This window comes from Oncorhynchus clarkii, chromosome 23, assembly GCF_045791955.1.
Source record: "Oncorhynchus clarkii lewisi isolate Uvic-CL-2024 chromosome 23, UVic_Ocla_1.0, whole genome shotgun sequence".
Taxonomy (NCBI): domain Eukaryota; kingdom Metazoa; phylum Chordata; class Actinopteri; order Salmoniformes; family Salmonidae; genus Oncorhynchus; species Oncorhynchus clarkii.
The window spans coordinates 35575733-35597167 of NC_092169.1; the positions used below are offsets into that span (position 1 = coordinate 35575733).

The 21435-nt window shown below is 42.6% G+C and overlaps 1 protein-coding gene across 2 annotated transcripts in view; it reads right to left on the reverse strand.

The window, feature by feature from the left end:
• LOC139381901 (mono-ADP ribosylhydrolase 2) overlaps nucleotides 1-21435 on the reverse strand; it is a 1192255-nt gene that overhangs the window by 1132973 nt on the left and 37847 nt on the right. The window lies entirely within an intron of this gene.

Sequence of the window (21435 nt, forward strand, 5' to 3'; positions counted from 1 at the left end):
TTATCATAGGTACACTTCAACTGTGAGAGACGGAATCTAAAACAAAAATCAAGAAAACCACATTGTATGATTTTTATGTAATACATTTGCATTTTATTGCATGACATAAGTATATGATACATCAGAAAAGCAGAACCTAATATTTGGTACAGAAACCTTTGTTTGCAATTACAGAGATCATACATTTCCTGTAGTTCTTGACCAGGTTTGCACACACTGCAGCAGGGATTTTGGCCCACTCCTCCATACAGACCTTCTCCAGATCCTTCAGGTTTCGGGGCTGTCGCTGGGCAATACGGACTTTCAGCTCCCTCCAAAGATTTTCTATTGGGTTCAGGTCTGGAGACTGGCTAGGCCACTACAGGACCTTGAGATGCTTCTTACGGAGCCACTCCTTAGTTGCCCTGGCTGTGTGTTTTGGGTCGTTGTCATGCCGGAAGACCCAGCCACGACCCATCTTCAATGCTCTTACTGAGGGAAGGAGGTTGTTGGCCAAGATCTCGCGATACATGGCCCCATCCATCCTCCCCTCAATACGGTGCAGTCGTCCTGTCCCCTTTGCAGAAAAGCATCCCCAAAGAATGATGTTTCCACCTCCATGCTTGGGATGGTGGGATGGTGTTCTTGGGCTTGTACTCATCCTTCTTCTTCCTCCAAACACGGCGAGTGGAGTTTAGACCACAAAGCTCTATTTTTGTCTCATCAGACCACATGACCTTCTCCCACTCCTCCTCTGGATCATCCAGATGGTCATTGGCAAACTTCAGACGGGCCTGGACATGCGCTGGCTTGAGCAGGGGGACCTTGCGTGCGCTGCAGGATTTTAATACATGACGGCGTAGTGTGTTACTAATGGTTTCCTTTGAGATTGTGGTCCCAGCTCTCTTCAGGTCATTGACCAGGTCCTGCCGTGTAGTTCTGGGCTGATCCCTCACCTTCCTCATGATCATTGATGCCCCACGAGGTGAGATCTTGCGTGGAGCCCCAGACCGAGGGTGATTGATCTTCTTGAACTTGAACTTCTTCCATTTTCTAATAATTGCGCCAACAGTTGTTGCCTTCTCACCAAGCTGCTTGCCTATTGTCCTGTAGCCCATCCCAGCCTTGTGCAGGTCTACAATTTGAACCCTGATGTCCTTACACAGCTCTCTGGTCTTGGCCATTGTGGAGAGGTCGGAGTCTTTTTGATTGAGTGTGTGGACAGGTGTCTTTCATAAAGGTAACGAGTTCAGGTGCAGTTAATGCAGGTAATGAGTGGAGAACAGGAGGGCTTCTTAAAGAAAAACTAACAGGTCTGTGAGAGCCGGAATTCTTACTGGTTGGTAGGTGATCAAATACTTATGTCATGCAATAAAATGCAAATTAATTACTTAAAAATCATACAATGTGATTTTCTGGATTTTTGATTTTAAGATTCCGTCTCTCACAGTTGAAGTGTACCTATGTTAAAAATTACAGACCTCTACAGGCTTTGTAAGTAGGAAATCCTGCAAAATCGGCAGTGTATCAAATACTTGTTCTCCCCACTTTCGGTGTGTCCAAACCTTTGACTGGTACTGTATATATATTTGCAAAAATATATATTGGAAGTGATGCAGACAATTACTCTGATGGAAGCTATCTGCAATATTAAAGCTGACCCCCATAAAAAAATACAGTGGCTTAGTGGGGGAGTGTCTTTCAGTTAGTTATTTTTGGCCACTCGTGAGTCATGGCTCTGTTACTGTGGTGGTACCCTTTAAAGGTAAAATTAACTTTTTTCTAAAGGCATGCTTTGTACCTGTGGACTATATGAAAGAAAGGTACTATCTGAAGTATTAACTGGGGTACAATTTTGCCTAGAACTAAAGGTACAAAGGATGTACCTTATAGTGTACAACTACATTGACAAGCGCTTGTACCCCTTTAAGAACAAATCTAAACCTTAATTTTTTAGAGGGCAGAGAGAGAGAGATGGAGAGAGAAAGAGCAAGAGAGAGAGCAGAAAGAGCAGAGAGAGAGACAGCGACTGTAGGGAATGAATCATCATAAAAGGCAACAGGCCCTGTGCTTTTTATTCTAAAATAAGGTGTACGTCCCAAATGGCACCCTATTCACTATTTAGTGCACTACTTTTGACCAGGACCTCTCGTCAAAAGTAGTGCACTATATAGAGAAAAGGGTGCCATTTGTGACAAAACCAAGGTGCCTGGAATTGCTCCAAGATGCAATAGGACAGCAGAGTTTAAAAGAACCTTTTATGCGTGTTCCATTCATTCTGTCCTTTCTTTTTCAATTTATGCATTCTAAAACGAGTAAGCAACAAGCTGATACTTGAAGATCTTGTGTGTTTTGTAGGTTTATAACAGGGGTATTAAAATCTTACCCTACAATGTCCGAAGTACACGCTAAAAAATGAGGGTTTCTAAAGGGTTCTTGGATGGAACCATAATGGTTCTTTGTTGTCCATAAAAGGGTTATTTTCTCTTTTAGTTATAATTAAAATGTAGGGGAGGCGGGTCATCAGAATATTTTTTAAGTTGTTATCCTCTACAGGATCGGTCCCCTCCCCACGGGACGGTTGAGCTAACAAGAACATTTGTGAGTAACAATAACATTTCCCAGGACATATCTGATATGGGCAGAAAGCTTCAATTCTTGTTAATCTAACTGCCTCGTCCAATTTACAGTAGCTATTACAGTGAAATAATACCATACTATTGTTTGAGGAGAGTGCACAGTTCTGAACTTGAAAATGTATTAATAAACCAATTAGGCACATTTGGGCAGACTTGATATGACATTTTGAACAGGAAAGCAATGGTCCATTGGATCAGTTTAAAACTTGATCCTAACTTTGAATAATAGATTGTGGCCTTTCTCTTGCATTTCAAAGATGACTTATTAACTTTTACCAGAACTAATGTGTTCTATTCTCCTACATTAATTTCCCATTTAAACAAACTTCAAAGTGTTTCCTTTCAAATGGTTTCAAGAATATGCATATCCTTGCTTCAGGTCCTGAGCTACAGTCAGTTAGATTTAGATTTGGTCCGATCCTTAAGTGGTTTTTAAACAAATCAAAATATATTTTATATTTGAGATTCTTCAAAGTAGCCACCCTTTGCCTTGATGACAGCTTTGCACACTCTTGGCACAATAAAGAAGAGGGCAAAGCTGTCATCAAGGCAAAGGGTGGCCATATTTTGATTTGTTTAACACTTTTATTGGTTACTACACAATTATTTTTTGGTTACTACAATTATTTCATAGTTTTAATGTCTTCACTATTATTCTACAATGTAGAAAATAGTAAAAATAAAGTTAATCCTTGAATGAGTAGGTGACCAAACTTTTGACTGGTACTGTATGTAAATGTGATATTTCAGTTTTTTATTTTTAATAAATGACCAAAAATGTATAAAAAGCAGTTTTTGTTTTGTCATTATGGGTTATTGTGTGTAGATTGATGAGGGAAAAAACTATGTAATACATTTTAGAATAAGGCTGTAACGTAACAAAATGGGGAAAAAGTTAAGGGGTCTGAATACTTTTTGAAGGCACTGTGTAATAGAATATGCAGAAAATAAAATATGCTCGTGCTGGCATATTTACAATCCACTCAAAAGCAATCTTCTGGTATTGTTTTCATTATTCCACTGTTGATACAGTCCCAAAATATTTTGCATGTCTGCAGTCAAGTTTTCAAGACATGGGATTTTCAAGAACCAAATATCACTTGCCACATCATCATGATGATGCATTTGCAGAGTTCACAAGCTAGTAACTTTCAGAGTTTCCTAGTTCCGATTAGCATGTGAACGCGGCAATAGCTTCTTGAAAGTCCCCCCCCCCCCCCCCATAGAATATGTGGACAACTATAAATACCTAGGTGTCTGGTCAAATCTAGAATCGTCTTTCTATTTCGCAACAAAGCCTCCTTCACTCACGCCGCCAAACTTACCCTAGAAAAACTGACTATCCTACCGATCCTCGACTTCGGCGATGTCATCTACAAAATAGCTTCCAATACTCTACTCAGCAAACTGGATGCAGTCTATCACAGTGCCATCCGTTTTGTTACCAAATCACCTTATACCACCCACCACTGCGACCTGTATGCTCTAGTCGGCTGGCCCTCGCTACATATTCGTCGCCAGACCCACTGGCTCCAGCTCATCTATAAGTCTATGTTAGGTAAAGCTCCGCCTTATCTCAGTTCACTGGTCACGATAACAACAACCACCCGTAGCACACGTTCCAGCAGGTATATCTCATTGATCATCCTCAAAGCCAACACCTCATTTGGTCGCCTTTCCTTCCAGTTCTCCGCTGCCAGTGACTGGAACGAATTGCAAAAATCGCTGAAGTTGGAGACTTTTATTTCCCTCACCAACTTTAAACATCAGCTATCTGAGCAGCTAACCGATCGCTGCAGCTGTACATAGTCCATCTGTAAATAGCCCACCCAATCTATCTACCTCATCCCCATACTGTTTATATTTATTTACTTTCTGCCCTTTTGCACACCAGTATCTCTACTTACACATCATCATCTGCTCATTTATCACTCCAGTGTTAATCTGCTAAATTGTAACTATTTGCTCCTATGGCCTATTTATTGCCTACCACCTCATGCCTTTTGCACACACTGTATATAGACTTCTTTTTTTTCTACTGTGTCATTGACTTGTTTATTGTGTTATTGGCTTGTTTATTGTTTACTCCATGTGTAACTCTGCGTTGTTGTCTGTGTCACACTGCTTTGCTTTATCTTGGCCAGGTAGCAGTTGAAAATGAGAACTTGTTCTCAACTAGCCTACCTGGTTAAATAAAGGTGAAATAAAAATAAAATAAAATACAATACAATACCAAAACATAGTTTTTGATTTTTCTTTCAAATTAAGGCGAGATTTCCTTTCACAATATGTTTACATGCAGTAGCATAAGGTTGTGATTGAGGAACCAGATGGTGTTTGGAGTCGGAGTCTAAATCCAGTTTGCCATAATGACATACAGACATGCATGCACACACGCACACAAACACAGTTTGACATAATGATTCTCTCTGGGAAAAGGCTAGTACATCGCTGCTAGACTGACAGCTCCTAAACTCTGAAACATACACACACATCCCACTAGTAATTTTTTTCTTCTCAGGATGGATTCTCTCCATTACGGAAATAACTGATGAATTCACAAGTTAATTTGATAACATGTGACAAAATGTGACAACATGATCAAATGAAACTACAGGTGAGAACATGATCTCATGTGAAATCAATGTGACAACATGATCAAATGAAACTACAGGTGAGAACATGATCTCATGTGAAATCAATGTGACAACATGATCAAATGAAACTACAGGTGAGAACATGATCTCATGTGAAATCAATGTGACAACATGATCAAATGAAACTACAGGTGAGAACATGATCTCATGTGAAATCAATGTGACAACATGATCAAATGAAACTACAGGTGAGAACATGATCTCATGTGAAATAAAAACCATACCACGGACCATACCACGGATCCGACCAAGGTGCAGCGTGGTAGGCATAAATCTTTATTTTATTGATGACACCGAAAAAACAACAAATACAAAACTAAACGCACAGTTCTGTAGGGCTGGAAAGCAACAGAACAAAAACAAGATTCCATAAAGTAAGTGAAAACATGGTTTTGGAACACTTCATGTGAAATCATGTGAATCCATATGCTGGGGTAGCAGGGTAACCTAGTGGTTAGAGCGTTGGACTAGCTGCCGAAAGGTTGCAAGTTCAAATCCCCGAGCTGATAAGGTACAAATCTGTTGTTCTGCCCCTGAACAGGCAGTTAACCCACTGTTCCAAGGCCGTCATTGAATATAAGAATTTGTTCTTAACTGACTTGCCTAGGTTAAAGGTTAAAATATATATATACAGTGGGGCAAAAAAATATTTAAATCAGCCACCAATTGTGCAAGATCTCCCACTTAAAAAGATGAGAGAGGCCTGTAATTTTCATCACTTCAACTATGACAGACAAAATGAGATAAAAAAATCCAGAAAATCGCATTGTAGGATTTTTAATGAATTTATTTGCAAATTATGGTGGAAAAAAATGATTTAGTCAATAACAAAAGTTTATCTCAATACTTTGTTATATACCCTTTGTTGGCAATGCCAGAGGTCAAACGTTTTCTGTAAGTCTTCACAAGGTTTTCACACACTGTTGCTGGTATTTTGGCCCATTCCTCCATGCAGATCTCCTCTAGAGCAGTGATGTTTTGGGGCTGTTGCTGGGCTACACGGACTTTCAACTCCCTCCAAAGATTTTCTATGGGGTTGAGATCTGGAGACTGGCTAGGCCACTCCAGGACCTTGAAATGCTTCTTACGAAGCCACTCCTTCGTTGCCCGGGCGGTGTGTTTGGGATCATTGTCATGCTGAAAGACCCAGCCACATTTCATCTTCAATGCCCTTGCTGATGGAAGGAGGTTTTCACTCAAAATCTCACGATACATGGCCCCATTCATTCTTTCCTTTACACGGATCAGTCATCCTGGTCCCTTTGCAGAAAAACAGCCCCAAAGCATGATGTTTCCACCCCATGCTTCACAGTAGGTATGGTGTTCTTTGGATGCAACTCAGCATTATTTGTCCTCCAAACACGACGAGTTGAGTTTTTACCAAAAAGTTATATTTTGGTTTCATCTGACCATATGACATTCTCCCAATCTTCTTCTGGATCATCCAAATGCTCTCTAGCAAACTTCAGATGGGCCTGGACATGTACTGGCTTAAGCAGGAGGACACGTCTGGCACTGCAGGATTTGAGTCCCTGGCGGCGTAGTGTGTTACTGATGGTAGGCTTTGTTACTTTGGTCCCAGCTCTCTGCAGGTCAGAACCGTGTGGTTCTGGGATTTTTGCTCACCGTTCTTGTGATCATTTTGACCCCATGGGGTGAGATCTTGCGTGGAGCCCCAGATCAAGGGAGATTATCAGTGGTCTTGTATGTCTTCCATTTCCTAATAATTGCTCCCACAGTTGATTTCTTCAAACCAAGCTGCTTACCTATTGCAGATTCAGTCTTCTCAGCCTGGTGCAGGTCTACAATTTTGTTTCTGGTGTCCGTTGACAGCTCTTTGGTCTTGGCCATAGTGGAGTTTGGAGTGTGACTGTTTGAGGTTGTGGACATGTGTCTTTTATACTGATAACAAGTTCAAACAAGTGCCATTAATACAGGTGACGAGTGGAGGGCAGAGGAGCCTCTTAAAGAAGAAGTTACAGGTCTGTGAGAGCCAGAAATCTTGCTTGTTTGTAGGTGACCAAATACTTATTTTCCACCATACTTTGCAAATAAATTCATTAATAATCCTACAATGTGATTTTCTGGATTTTTTTTCTCATTTTGTCTGTCATAGTTGAAGTGTTTTTATGATGAAAATTACAGGCCTCTCTCATCTTTTTAAGTGGGAGAACTTGCACAATTGGTGGCTGACTAAATACTTTTTTGCCCCACTGTATATGTTCTGGAATACTTCACATCTGTGAAATTTCAAAATGTGAAATCATGTGGAAGTTAAATTTCCAATGTACTAATGTGCAATGGTGTTTTTGGAACACTTCACATGAGATATTGAAGGAATTAGACTATCTGGCATGGGTTGCCCCGGTGGGAGGAGTTTGCACTGGGTGAAAAGTGATTGCATAAGTTTTGGAACCGGGCTGTCAGGTGAGTCAGGTGCTCCGTTCAAAGCCCACGGCGAAGTCAGCTCAAAACAAATGTGACGTAGCCTAGAATAAGAACGCAGAGTAGTGAGTAGGATTCTGTGTTTTCACATGCAACAGTGATTGCTTTTGATAAACACGTTTTATCTGCCTTCCCAATGAAAACTAGTTTTTAAATTGTAGTTTTGTGGTTTTCTGTAAGGGTGAAGACCATTTTAGGATGTATGTAAGAAGTTCTCAAGACATTTGTCTTACCAGTCGTCAGGACGTCACGTGATGGTCTCAGATGGTCCCAAAGCATTATAATTAAAGTAATAGTATGGTAGTTTTAAAGTAAGTGGAACGCTGTTCATCTAAAATATGACCCCACCTGGGATTTGAGGTGCACTAATCTTTCTGCTGCACCCCAAAGTCTGTAGCATTCTCAGAATTCCCCTACACAATCATTACCTATAATACACATCTGCACTTAGCAACAGAGTACCATCCGACTGCTATTTTACTTAGCAGTTCATTTAACTATCCTCTCATCAAGGCTTTAATTAACTTATCTCATCAATTTGAGGGTTTTCTGTATAGCTGTCTAATGTTGGTGTGGCATATTATTCTGTTTTAATGTCACACCTGAATCACTATGATAAATATAATAGTTTTTCTTCAGTGTATTTTTAACAAAGCGGAGATGTACAAAGTGTAGGAATACAGATGAAATCAGCCATAAACACAGTCGTGGTGGCATAGCAGAAATATCGGAATGCTGTGAACCAAGAGGTTAAGTTTAAATCCCAGGTGAGGACACTGAATAATAATTACTGTATAAATAAACATGCACAATGTAGTCATTTAGTTCTAAGTGTGTCACATATGTTAAGTTAAAAACACTGCATATTAATAGCACTGTGTATGTATCATAGCGACACATTATTGTTGTCTAAAAACAAGTTTTCACATGTGAAATGTCATGTGAAGTGTTCCAAAAACACATGATTTCACATGATTTTACATGTGACATCATGTGATTTTCCACATGTGAAATCATGTGGTGTTTCCGTAAGGGCTGTCAGTAATGTTCTTTCTCTTCTTCTGTTGATTTGTAGATACTAGACGAGGCAGCAGATTCAGGGGGGATACAGTGCCTTGCGAAAGTATTCGGCCCCCTTGAACTTTGCGACCTTTTGCCACATTTCAGGCTTCAAACATAAAGATATAAAACTGTATTTTTTTGTGAAGAATCAACAACAAGTGGGACACAATCATGAAGTGGAACGACATTTATTGGATATTTCAAACTTTTTTAACAAATCAAAAACTGAAAAATTGGGCGTGCAAAATTATTCAGCCCCCTTAAGTTAATACTTTGTAGCGCCACCTTTTGCTGCGATTACAGCTGTAAGTCGCTTGGGGTATGTCTCTATCAGTTTTGCACATCGAGAGACTGACATTTTTTCCCATTCCTCCTTGAAAACAGCTCGAGCTCAGTGAGGTTGGATGGAGAGCATTTGTGAACAGCAGTTTTCAGTTCTTTCCACAGATTCTCGATTGGATTCAGGTCTGGACTTTGACTTGGCCATTCTAACACCTGGATATGTTTATTTTTGAACCATTCCATTGTAGATTTTGCTTTATGTTTTGGATCATTGTCTTGTTGGAAGACAAATCTCCCTCCCAGTCTCAGGTCTTTTGCAGACTCCATCAGGTTTTCTTCCAGAATGGTCCTGTATTTGGCTCCATCCATCTTCCCATCAATTTTAACCATCTTCCCTGTCCCTGCTGAAGAAAAGCAGGCCCAAACCATGATGCTGCCACCACCATGTTTGACAGTGGGGATGGTGTGTTCAGTGTGATGAGCTGTGTTGCTTTTACGCCAAACATAACGTTTTGCATTGTTGCCAAAAAGTTCAATTTTGGTTTCATCTGACCAGAGCACCTTCTTCCACATGTTTGGTGTGTCTCCCAGGTGGCTTGTGGCAAACTTTAAACAACACTTTTTATGGATATGGAAGAACCCTCTGGTTGTAACAGTGTAATGAAGAACCCTCTGGTTGTAACAGTGTAATGAAGAACCCTCTGGTTGTAACAGTGTAATTGAGAACCCTCTGGTTGTAACAGTGTAATGAAGAACCCTCTGGTTGTAACAGTGTAATGAAGAACCCTCTGGTTGTAACAGTGTAATTGAGAACCCTCTGGTTGTAACAGTGTAATGAAGAACGCTCTGGTTGTAACAGTGTAATTGAGAACCCTCTGGTTGTAACAGTGTAATGAAGAACCCTCTGGTTGTAACAGTGTAATTGAGAACCCTCTGGCTGTAACGGTGTAATGAAGAACCCTCTGGTTGTAAAAGTGTAATTGAGAACCCTCTGGTTGTGACAGTGTAATGAAGAACCCTCTGGTTGTAACAGTGTAATTGAGAACCCTCTGGTTGTAACAGTGTAATGAAGAACCCTCTGGTTGTAACAGTGTAATTGAGAACCCTCTGGTTGTAACAGTGTAATGAAGAACCCTCTGGTTGTAACAGTGTAATTGAGAACCCTCTGGTTGTAACAGTGTAATGAAGAACCCTCTGGTTGTAACAGTGTAATTGAGAACCCTCTGGTTGTAACAGTGTAATTGAGAACCCTCTGGTTGTAACAGTGTAATGAAGAACCCTCTGGTTGTAACAGTGTAATGAAGAACCCTCTGGTTGTAACAGTGTAATGAAGAACCCTCTGGTTGTAACAGTGTAATTGAGAACCCTCTGGCTGTAACAGTGTAATGAAGAACCCTCTGGTTGTAACAGTGTAATTGAGAACCCTCTGGTTGTGACAGTGTAATGAAGAACCCTCTGGTTGTAACAGTGTAATTGAGAACCCTCTGGTTGTAACAGTGTAATGAAGAAACCTCTGGTTGTAACAGTGTAATTGAGAACCCTCTGGTTGTAACAGTGTAATGAAGAACCCTCTGGTTGTAACAGTGTAATTGAGAACCCTCTGGTTGTAACAGTGTAATTGAGAACCCTCTGGTTGTAACAGTGTAATGAAGAACCCTCTGGTTGTAACAGTGTAATGAAGAACCCTCTGGTTGTAACAGTGTAATTGAGAACCCTCTGGTTGTAACAGTGTAATTGAGAACCCTCTGGTTGTAACAGTGTAATGAAGAAACCTCTGGTTGTAACAGTGTAATTGAGAACCCTCTGGTTGTAACAGTGTAATGAAGAACCCTCTGGTTGTAACAGTGTAATTGAGAACCCTATGGTTGTAACAGTGTAATGAAGAACCCTCTGGTTGTAACAGTGTAATTGAGAACCCTCTGGTTGTAACAGTGTAATTGAGAACCCTCTGGTTGTAACAGTGTAATGAAGAACCCTCTGGTTGTAACAGTGTAATGAAGAACCCTCTGGTTGTAACAGTGTAATGAAGAACCCTCTGGTTGTAACAGTGTAATTGAGAACCCTCTGGTTGTAACAGTGTAATGAAGAACGCTCTGGTTGTAACAGTGTAATTGAGAACCCTCTGGTTGTAACAGTGTAATGAAGAACCCTCTGGTTGTAACAGTGTAATTGAGAACCCTCTGGCTGTAACGGTGTAATGAAGAACCCTCTGGTTGTAACAGTGTAATTGAGAACCCTCTGGTTGTGACAGTGTAATGAAGAACCCTCTGGTTGTAACAGTGTAATTGAGAACCCTCTGGTTGTAACAGTGTAATGAAGAACCCTCTGGTTGTAACAGTGTAATTGAGAACCCTCTGGTTGTAACAGTGTAATGAAGAACCCTCTGGTTGTAACAGTGTAATTGAGAACCCTCTGGTTGTAACAGTGTAATGAAGAACCCTCTGGTTGTAACAGTGTAATTGAGAACCCTCTGGTTGTAACAGTGTAATTGAGAACCCTCTGGTTGTAACAGTGTAATGAAGAACCCTCTGGTTGTAACAGTGTAATGAAGAACCCTCTGGTTGTAACAGTGTAATGAAGAACCCTCTGGTTGTAACAGTGTAATTGAGAACCCTCTGGCTGTAACAGTGTAATGAAGAACCCTCTGGTTGTAACAGTGTAATTGAGAACCCTCTGGTTGTGACAGTGTAATGAAGAACCCTCTGGTTGTAACAGTGTAATTGAGAACCCTCTGGTTGTAACAGTGTAATGAAGAACCCTCTGGTTGTAACAGTGTAATTGAGAACCCTCTGGTTGTAACAGTGTAATGAAGAACCCTCTGGTTGTAACAGTGTAATTGAGAACCCTATGGTTGTAACAGTGTAATGAAGAACCCTCTGGTTGTAACAGTGTAATTGAGAACCCTCTGGTTGTAACAGTGTAATTGAGAACCCTCTGGTTGTAACAGTGTAATGAAGAACCCTCTGGTTGTAACAGTGTAATGAAGAACCCTCTGGTTGTAACAGTGTAATGAAGAACCCTCTGGTTGTAACAGTGTAATTGAGAACCCTCTGGTTGTAACAGTGTAATTGAGAACCCTCTGGTTGTAACAGTGTAATTGAGAACCCTCTGGTTGTAACAGTGTAATTGAGAACCCTCTGGTTGTAACAGTGTAATGAAGAACCCTCTGGTTGTAACAGTGTAATGAAGAACCATTTATCTCACTGTACATCCAATGACGTACATAGTGTCATAGACCTAAAATAAATATATCCCTGTAACACCAAATGTTGTCTAAGTCAATCTGTGCGTTGCATGCAGGGTAGGTTGGGAGTCGCAGTTGGATGAGAAGTCCACAGACGCAGAGCCGCGATAGCTTTGTCACAATGGGCCGCAGGACTAAGAGGCTCTGAGACCACCGTACGCATGGGACGCACAGGCCGACAACGCACCTCCCTAGAATTTCCCAACCAACACGGCCAATATTCTAGAAAACGGCTGTGCATATGCGTACGTTTTGAACTCTTATAAGCGCTTTAGTCACAGCTGCTTTGAGAGGCTCTCCAAGCTTGGAGGGCAGTGTATTATGACATCATTCTTCTCCTCTGGTAGTAATGTGCTTACCTGCTCCGTGGCTATCTACAAAGCCTTGGCCTCTTTGAAGTGTCACAACGAGCAATCAAAGGGGAATAACATTCAACACAGCTAGCTCGGATCCCACCGCTCCTACAGCCCAGAATATTGGAGGGATCATCACTTACCAACGTCACAGAGATATTTTGGGGTAAACAAACATTTGTGACAAACTATTGCAACAAATTTGTCTACTTTAAAAAGAGATCACAACTACAACAGGCTCCAAAACGTCTACAGAGACATTATAAATTCTGTTTAGTGTACGCCTACAGCCGAAACTACAGTGTACATCTACAGCCTGAACACACAGTATAACACTACAGCCTAGCACATCAAAAGAATAACAGCCCAACAGCCTACAACTGTGCGGTATAAATGGCACTACTTCTAAACACAGTGTTCGCAAGTGCGAACATTAAACTGAACAACCATGTTCAGTTTAATGTTCTAACGCCACATATATTAATGTTGCACGGTATAGGCTACCGAAACTTCACTACTTTTTCCTGACACTAGAACACGAAAAACTATTCAGTACTCTGATTTTTGTTAATTTCGGTTCTTGTGTCAAATGTGTCTCATGTCGCAGGGCTCCACAGTGCGATCATTTCACTCGCATTTGATGTGTGCGAACTGCAAAAGTCAAGTACACTACATGACCAAAAGTATGTGGACACCTGCACATCAAACATCTCATTCCAAAATCATGGGCATTAACATGGAGTTGGTCCCCTCTTTACTGCTATAACAGCCTCTCCTCCAATCCGCACTTCTCTGCTCTCCTCCAATCTCCTCTCCACTCTCTTCCTCCTATACGTTCCGCTCTGCTCTCCACTCTCTTCCTCCTATTCAAATTTATTGAAAATTAAATACATAAATATCTAATTTACATAAGTATTCACACTCCTGAGTCAATATGTTATAATCACCACCCTCCTCCTATCTCCTCCTCTCCTCTATCCTCTTCTCTCCACTCTCTTCCTATCTCCTCCTCTTCGATCTCCTCCTGCTATTCAAATTTATTGAAAATGAAATACAGAAATATCTTATTTCCATAAGTATTCACACTTCTGAGTCAATATATGTTATAATCACCTTTGGCAGTGATTACAGCTGTGAGTCTTTCTGGGTAAGTCTCTAATAAAAAAAAGTCTCTAAGAGCTTTGCACACCTGGATTGTACAATATTTACGCACATTATTCTTAAAGAAATTATTCAAGCTATGTCAAGTTGGTTGTTGATCATTGCTAGACAGCCATTTTCAAGTCTTGCCATATATTTTCGAGCTTATTTTAAGTCAAAACGGTCACTAGGCCACTCTGGAACATTCAATGTCATCTTGGTAAGCAACTCCCGTTTAGATTTGGCTTTGTGTTTTAGGATATTGTCCTGCTGAAATGTGAATTTGTCTCCCACAGTCTATTGGAAAGCAGACTGAATGTAACGGCTTTCTTCCTGGGAAGGAGAGGCGGACCAAAACGCAGCGTGGTTATAGTTCATGGTTCTTTAATAAGAGACACTAAACATGAACACAATTACAAAACAAGAAACGAAAACCGAAAACAGTCCCGTGTGGCACAAACACTGACACAGCAAACAATCACCCACAAAATACCCAAAGAATATGGCTGCCTAAATATGGCTCCCAATTAGAGACAACAATAAACACCTGCCTCTGATTGAGAACCAATCCAGGCAACCATAGACTTACCTACACCTAAAAGAACACAACCCCATAAATCTACAAAAACCCATAGACAAGACAAAACACATAAATCACCCATGTCACACCCTGGCCTAACCAAAATAATAAAGAAAACAAAGATAACTAACCAGATAACTAACCAGGGCGTGACAGTACCGACCCCCCAAAGGTGCGGACTCCCGGCCGCACACCTAAACCATAGGGGAGGGTCTGGGTGGGCGTCTGTCCATGATGGCGGCTCTGGCGCGGGACGTGGACCCCACTCCACCATAGTCCGTTTTTGTAGCATCCTAGGAACGGCGACCATCGCCGCCAACCTAGGATTGGCAACCCTACTAAATGACCCCACTGGACTGAGGGGCAGCTCCGGACTGAGGTAGCTCAGGACTGAGAGGTAGCTCAGGCTGGTTGACGGCTCTGGCAGCTTCTGGCTGAATGGCGGCTCTGGCAGATCCTGGCTGAATGGCGGCTCTGGCAGATCCTGGCTGAATGGTGGCTCTGGCAGATCCTGGCTGAATGGCAGATCCTGGCTGGTTGACGACTCTGGCAGCTTCTGGCTGACTGGCGGCTCTGGCGGATCCTGGCTGACTGGTGGCTCTGTAAGATCCTGGCTGACTGGCGGCTCTGGAAGATCCTGGCTGACTGGCGACTCTGGAAGATCCTGGCTGACTGGCGGCTCTGGAAGATCCTGGCTGACTGGCGGCTCTGGCGGATCCTGGCTGACTGGCGGCTCTGGCGGCTCATGACAGACGGGAGACTAGCAACTCTGGACAGACGGGAGACTCTAGCAACTCTGGACAGACGGGAGACTCTTGCAGCTCTGGACAGACGGGAGACTCTAGCAGCTCTGGACAGACGGGAGACTCTAGCAGCTCTGGACAGACGGGAGACTCTAGCAGCTCTGGACAGATGGGAGACTCTAGCAGCTCTGGACAGACGGGAGACTCTAGCAGCTCTGGACAGACGAGGCGCACTGTAGGCCTGGTGCGTGGTGCCGGCGCTGGTGGTACTGGGCCGAGGACACGCACCTCAGGGCGAGTGCGGGGAGGAGAAACAGGGCGTACTGGATCTGGACACGCACAGGAAGCCTGGTGCGGGGGGCTGCCACCGGAGGGCTGGTGCATGTAGGTGGCACTGGATAGACCGGACCGTGCAGGCGCACTGGAGCTCTTGAGCACCTAGCCTGCCCAACCTTACCTGGTTGAATGCTCCCGGTCGCCCTGCCAGTGCGGCGAGGTGGAATAGCCCGCACTGGGCTGTGCAGGCGAACCGGGGACACCATGCGTAAGGCTGGTGCTATGTATGCCGGCCCAAGGAGACGCACTGGAGACCAGATGCGTAGAGCCAGCTTCATGGCACTTGGCTCGATGCCCACTCTAGCCCGGCCGATACGAGGAGCTGGTATGTACCGCACCGGGCTATGCACCCGCACTGGGGACACCGTGCGCTCCACAGCATAACACGGTGCCTGCCCGGTCTCTCTCGCTCTCCGGTAAGCACAGGAAGTTGGCGCAGGTCTTCTACCTGGCTTCGCCATACTTCCTGTGTTCCCCCCCAATACATTTTTGGGGCTGACACTCTGGCTTCTAGCCCTGCTTCCGTGCTGCCTCGGGCGGCGATATTCCCCCGGCTGTGTCCAGGGTCCATCACTGTCCAACTCGTCCTCCCATGTCCATTCCTCCTTGCGCTGCTCCTGCTGCCGCTTCTCCTGCTGCACCTTGGGGCGGCGACACTCCCCTGGGCAAAGGGTCCTCTCCCCTTTCTGACACTGAACCAGGTTTTCTTCAAGGATTTTGCATGTGCTTAGCTCTACTCCATTTATTTTTCTATCATTAAAAAACACTCTGTAGTCCTTGCTGATGACAAGCATACCCATAACATGATGCAGCCACCACTATGCTTGGTGGTGTGTGGTGTTGGATTTGCCCTAAACATAACACTTTGTATTCAGGACATAACCTTTATTTCTTTGCCACATGTTTTGCAGTTTTACTTTAGTGCCTTATTGCAAACAGGATGCATGTTTTGGAATATTTGTATTCCATACAGGCTTCCTTCTTTCTTCTCCTTCGTCTCCGGCAACTGAGTTAGGAAGGACGCCTGTATATTTGTAGTGACTGGGTGTATTGATACACCATCCAAAGTGTAATTAATAACTTCAAAATGCTCAAAGGGATATTTCATGTCAGATTTGTTTTATTTGTACCCACCTACCAATAGGTGCAAGGCATTAGACAACTTCCCTGGCCTTTGTGGTTGAATCTGTTTGAAATTCACTGCCCGACAATGTGAGGTACAGAGACGAGGTAGTCATTCAAAAATCCTGTTAAACACTATTATTGCACACAGAGTGAGTACATGCAACTTATTATGTGACTTGTTAAGCACAGATTTACTCCTGAATTTATTTAGAACCATAACAAAGGAGTTTAATACTTACTGGCTCAAAATATTTCAGCTTTTCATTTTTATTTAATTTGTCAACATTTAGAAACATTCCACTTTGACATTATGGGGCATTGTGTGTTGGCCAATGACACAACATCTCAATTGAATCCATTTTAAATTCAGGCTGTAACACAACAAAATGTGGAAAAGTGGTGTGAATACATTCTGAAGGCACTGTACATCACGTCTACACCTTGTCTTCCTGTTTCTGTCAGACTTACAGCAACCCACCACAAAACAACCAAAGGACAAAAATTGAGAGAGAAACAGAGAAAAAGAGAGAGTGAAAGAGAGAGAAAGAGAATAAGAGAGAGAAAGGAAAGAGGGAGAGAGAGAAAGCGAGAAAAAGAGAAAGACAGAGAGAGAACAAGAGAGAGAAGAAAGAGAGAGAGTGAGAAAGACAGAGAGAAAGAGAGAGAGACAGAGAGAGAAGGCCAGTATCCCGGAGTCACTTCTTCACTGTTGACGTTGAGGCTGGTGTTTTGCGGGTACTATTTAATGAAGCTGCCAGTTGAGTACTTGTGAGACGTCTGTTTCTCAAACGAGACACTCTAATGTACTTGTCCTCTTGCTCAGTTGTGCACCGGGGCCTCCCACTCCTCTTTCTATTCTGGTTTGTGCTGTTCTGTGAAGGGAGTAGTACACAGCGTTGTACGAGATCTTCAGTTTCTTGGCAATTTCTCGAATGGAATAGCCTTCATTTCTCAGAACAAGAATAGACTGACGAGTTTCAGACGAAAGACCCTTGTTTCTGGCCATTTTGAGCCTGTAATCGAACCTACAAATGCTAATGCTCCAGATACTCAACTAGTCTAAAAAAAAGGCCAGTTTTATTGCTTCTTTAAATCAGAACAACACTTTTCAGCTGTGCTAACATAATTGCAAAAGGCTTTTCTAATGATCAATTAGCCTTTTAAAATGATCAACTTGGATTAGCTAACACACAATGTGCCATTGGAACACAGGAATGATGGTTGCTGATAACGGGCCTCTGTACACCTATGTAGATATTCCATTTTCCGTTTCCAGCTACAACAGTCATTAACAATGTCGTATTTCTGATCAATTTGATGTTACTTTAATGGACAACAAAATTTGCTTTTCTTTAAAAAACAAGGACATTTCTAAGTGACCCCAAACTTTTGAATGGTAGTGTACATCCCAACATTCTACATTAGCTAGGCTATATCCCAACATTCTACATTAGCTAAGCTATATCCCAACATTCTACATTAGCTAAGCTATATCCAAACATTCTACATTAGCTAAGCTATATCCCAACATTCTACATTAGCTAAGCTATATCCCAACATTCTACATTAGCTAAGCTATATCCCAACATTCTACATTAGCTAAGCTATATCCCAACATTCTACATTAGCTAGGCTTTATCCCAAAATTCTACTTTAACTACATCCCAACATTCTACATTAGCTAGGCTATATCCCAACATTCTACATTAGCTAGGCTATATCCCAACATTCTACTTTAACTACATCCCAACATTCTACATTAGCTAGGCTATATCCCAACATTCTACATTAGCTAAGCTATATCCCAACATTCTACATTAGCTAAGCTATATCCCAACATTCTACATTAGCTAAGCTATATCCCAACAATCTACTTTAACTACATCCCAACATTCTACATTAGCTAGGCTATATCCCAACATTCTACATTAGCTAGGCTATATCCCAACATTCTACTTTAACTACATCCCAACATTCTACATTAGCTAGGCTATATCCCAACATTCTACTTTAACTGCATCCCAACATTCTACATTAGCTAGGCTATATCCCAGCATTCTACATTAGCTAGGCTATATCCCAGCATTCTACATGAGCTAGGCTATATCCCAACATTCTACATGAACTATATCTTACATCCCAACATTCTACATTAGCTAGGCTATATCCCAACATTCTACATTAACTCCATCCTATATCCCAACATTCTACATTAGCTAGGCTATATCCCAACATTCTACATTAACTCCATCCTATATCGTAACACGATTTCACGACTGGGTGGAAGGCGCAGCCATGGCTGAGCCTGGGAGGGCATAGGCCCACCCACTTGGGAGCCAGGCCCAGCCAATCAGAAGGAGTTTTTCCCCACAAAAGGGCTTTATTACAGACAGAAATAGTCCTCAGTTTCATCAGCTGTCCGGGTGTCTGGTCTCAGACGATCCTGTAGTCGAAAAAGACGGATGTGGATGTCCTGGGCTGGCGTGGTTACACGAGGTCTGCGGTTGTGAGGCCAGTTGGACGTACTGCCAAATTCTCTAAAACTACGTTGGAGGTAGCTTATGGTAGGGAAATTAACATTACATTCTCTGGCAACAGCTCTGGTGGACATTCCTGCAGTCAATATGCCAACTGCACGCTCTCTCAAAACTTGAGACATTTGTGGCATTGTGTTGTGTGACAAAACTGCACATTTTAGAGTGTCCTTTTATTGTCCCCAGTACAAGGTGCACCTGTGTAATGATCATGCTGTTTAATCAGCTTCTTGATATGCCACACCTGTCAGGTGGATGGATGCTCACTAACAGGGATGTAAACACATTTGTGCGCACAATTTGAGAGAAATAAGCTTTTTGTGCATATGGAACATTTCTGGGGACTTTTATTTCAGCCCATGAAACATAGGATCAACACTTTACATTATTTTTTTTTCAGTATAGTACACTATTTTTACCAGGGCCCACAGGAAATAAGATGTCATGCAAACACACACACACACACACACACACACACACACACACACACACACACACACACACACACACACACACACACACACACACACACACACACACACACACACACACACACACACATACACACAGTGTTGTCCTCCCTGTATTTGTATACTAATGCAGCTTTTAACCGGCCCTGCTGAAGAAATGGATTTCCCTGATGTTACATTACCTTTACCAGGAGATGCCAGGCCAAAGCCCCGCTGTAGACTACCTCACCAGGCCAAAGCCCCCCTGTAGACTACCTCACCAGGACAAAGCCCCCCTCTAGACTACCTCACCAGGCCAAAGCCCCGCTGTAGACTACCTCACCAGGCCAAAGCCCACCTGTAGACTACCTCACCAGGCCAATGCCCCGCTGTAGACTACCTCACCAGGCCAAAGCCCCCCTGTAGACTACCTCACCAGGACAAAGCCCCCCTGTAGACTACCTCACCAGGCCAAAGCCCCGCTGTAGACTACCTCACCAGGCCAAAGCCCCCCTGTAGACTACCTCACCAGGACAAAGCCCCCCTGTAGACTACCTCACCAGGCCAAAGCCCCGCTGTAGACTACCTCACCAGGCCAAAGCCCCCCTGTAGACTACCTCACCAGGCCAATGAGGAAAGTAAAGTGAAGCACAGAGTTGTAGTGTTGTTTTATCTTGGCTTAAACCAGTGTGTTGGCTTGGCTGTAGTAGAGACCAGTACCAGTTGTAAGATATACAGTACCAGTCAAAAGTTTGGACAGACCTACTCATTCAAGGGTTTCTCTTTATTTTTACTATTTTCTGTATTGTACAATAATAGTGAAGACATCCAAACTATGAAATAACACATATGGAATCATGTTGTAACCCCAAAAAAGTGTTTAACAAATCAAAATACATTTTAGATTTGAGATTTGAGATTCTTCAAAGTAGCCACCCTTTGTCTTGATAACAGCTTTGTACACTCTTGGCATTCTCTCAACCAGCTTCATGGAGGTAGTCACCTGGAAAGCATTTCAATTAACATGTGTGTCTTGTTAAAAGTTAATTTGTGGAATTTCTTTCCTTAATGCGTTTGAGCCAATCAGTTGGTATACAGAAGATAGCCCTATTTGGTAAAAGACCGAGTCCATTTTATGGCAAGAACAGCTCAAATAAACAAAGAGAAACGGCAGTCCATCGTTACTTTAAGACATGAAGGTCAGTCAGTATGGAACATTTCAAGAACTTTGAAAGTTTCTTCAAGTGCAGTTACAAAAACCATCAAGCGCTATGATGAAACTGGCTCTCATGAGGACCGCCACAGAAAAGGAGGACCCAGAGTTACCTCTGCTGCAGAGGACAAATTCATTAGAGTTACCAGCTTCAGAAATTGCAGCCCAAATAAATGCTTCACAGAGTTCAAGTAACAGACACATCTAAATATCAACTGTTCAGAGGAGACTGCGGCCTTCATGGTCTAATTGCTGCAAAGAAACCACTACTAAAGGACACCAATAAGAAGAAGAGACTTGCTTGGGCCAAGAAACACAAGCAATGGACATTAGACCGGTGGAAATCTGTCCTTTAGTCTGATGAGTCCAAATGTGCGATTTTTGGTTACAACTACTGTGTTTTTGTGCGACGCAGACTAGGTGAACATTTGATCTCCGCATGTGTGGTTCCCACAGTGAAGCATGGAGGAGGAGTGATGGTGTGGGGGTGATTTGCTGGTGACACTGTCTGTGATTTATTTAGAATTCAAGGCACACAACCAGCATGGCCACCACAGTATTCTGCAGCGATACGCCATCCCATCTGGTTTACACTTAGTGGGACATATAATTTGTTTTCAACAGGACAATGAACCCAACACACCTCCAGGCTGT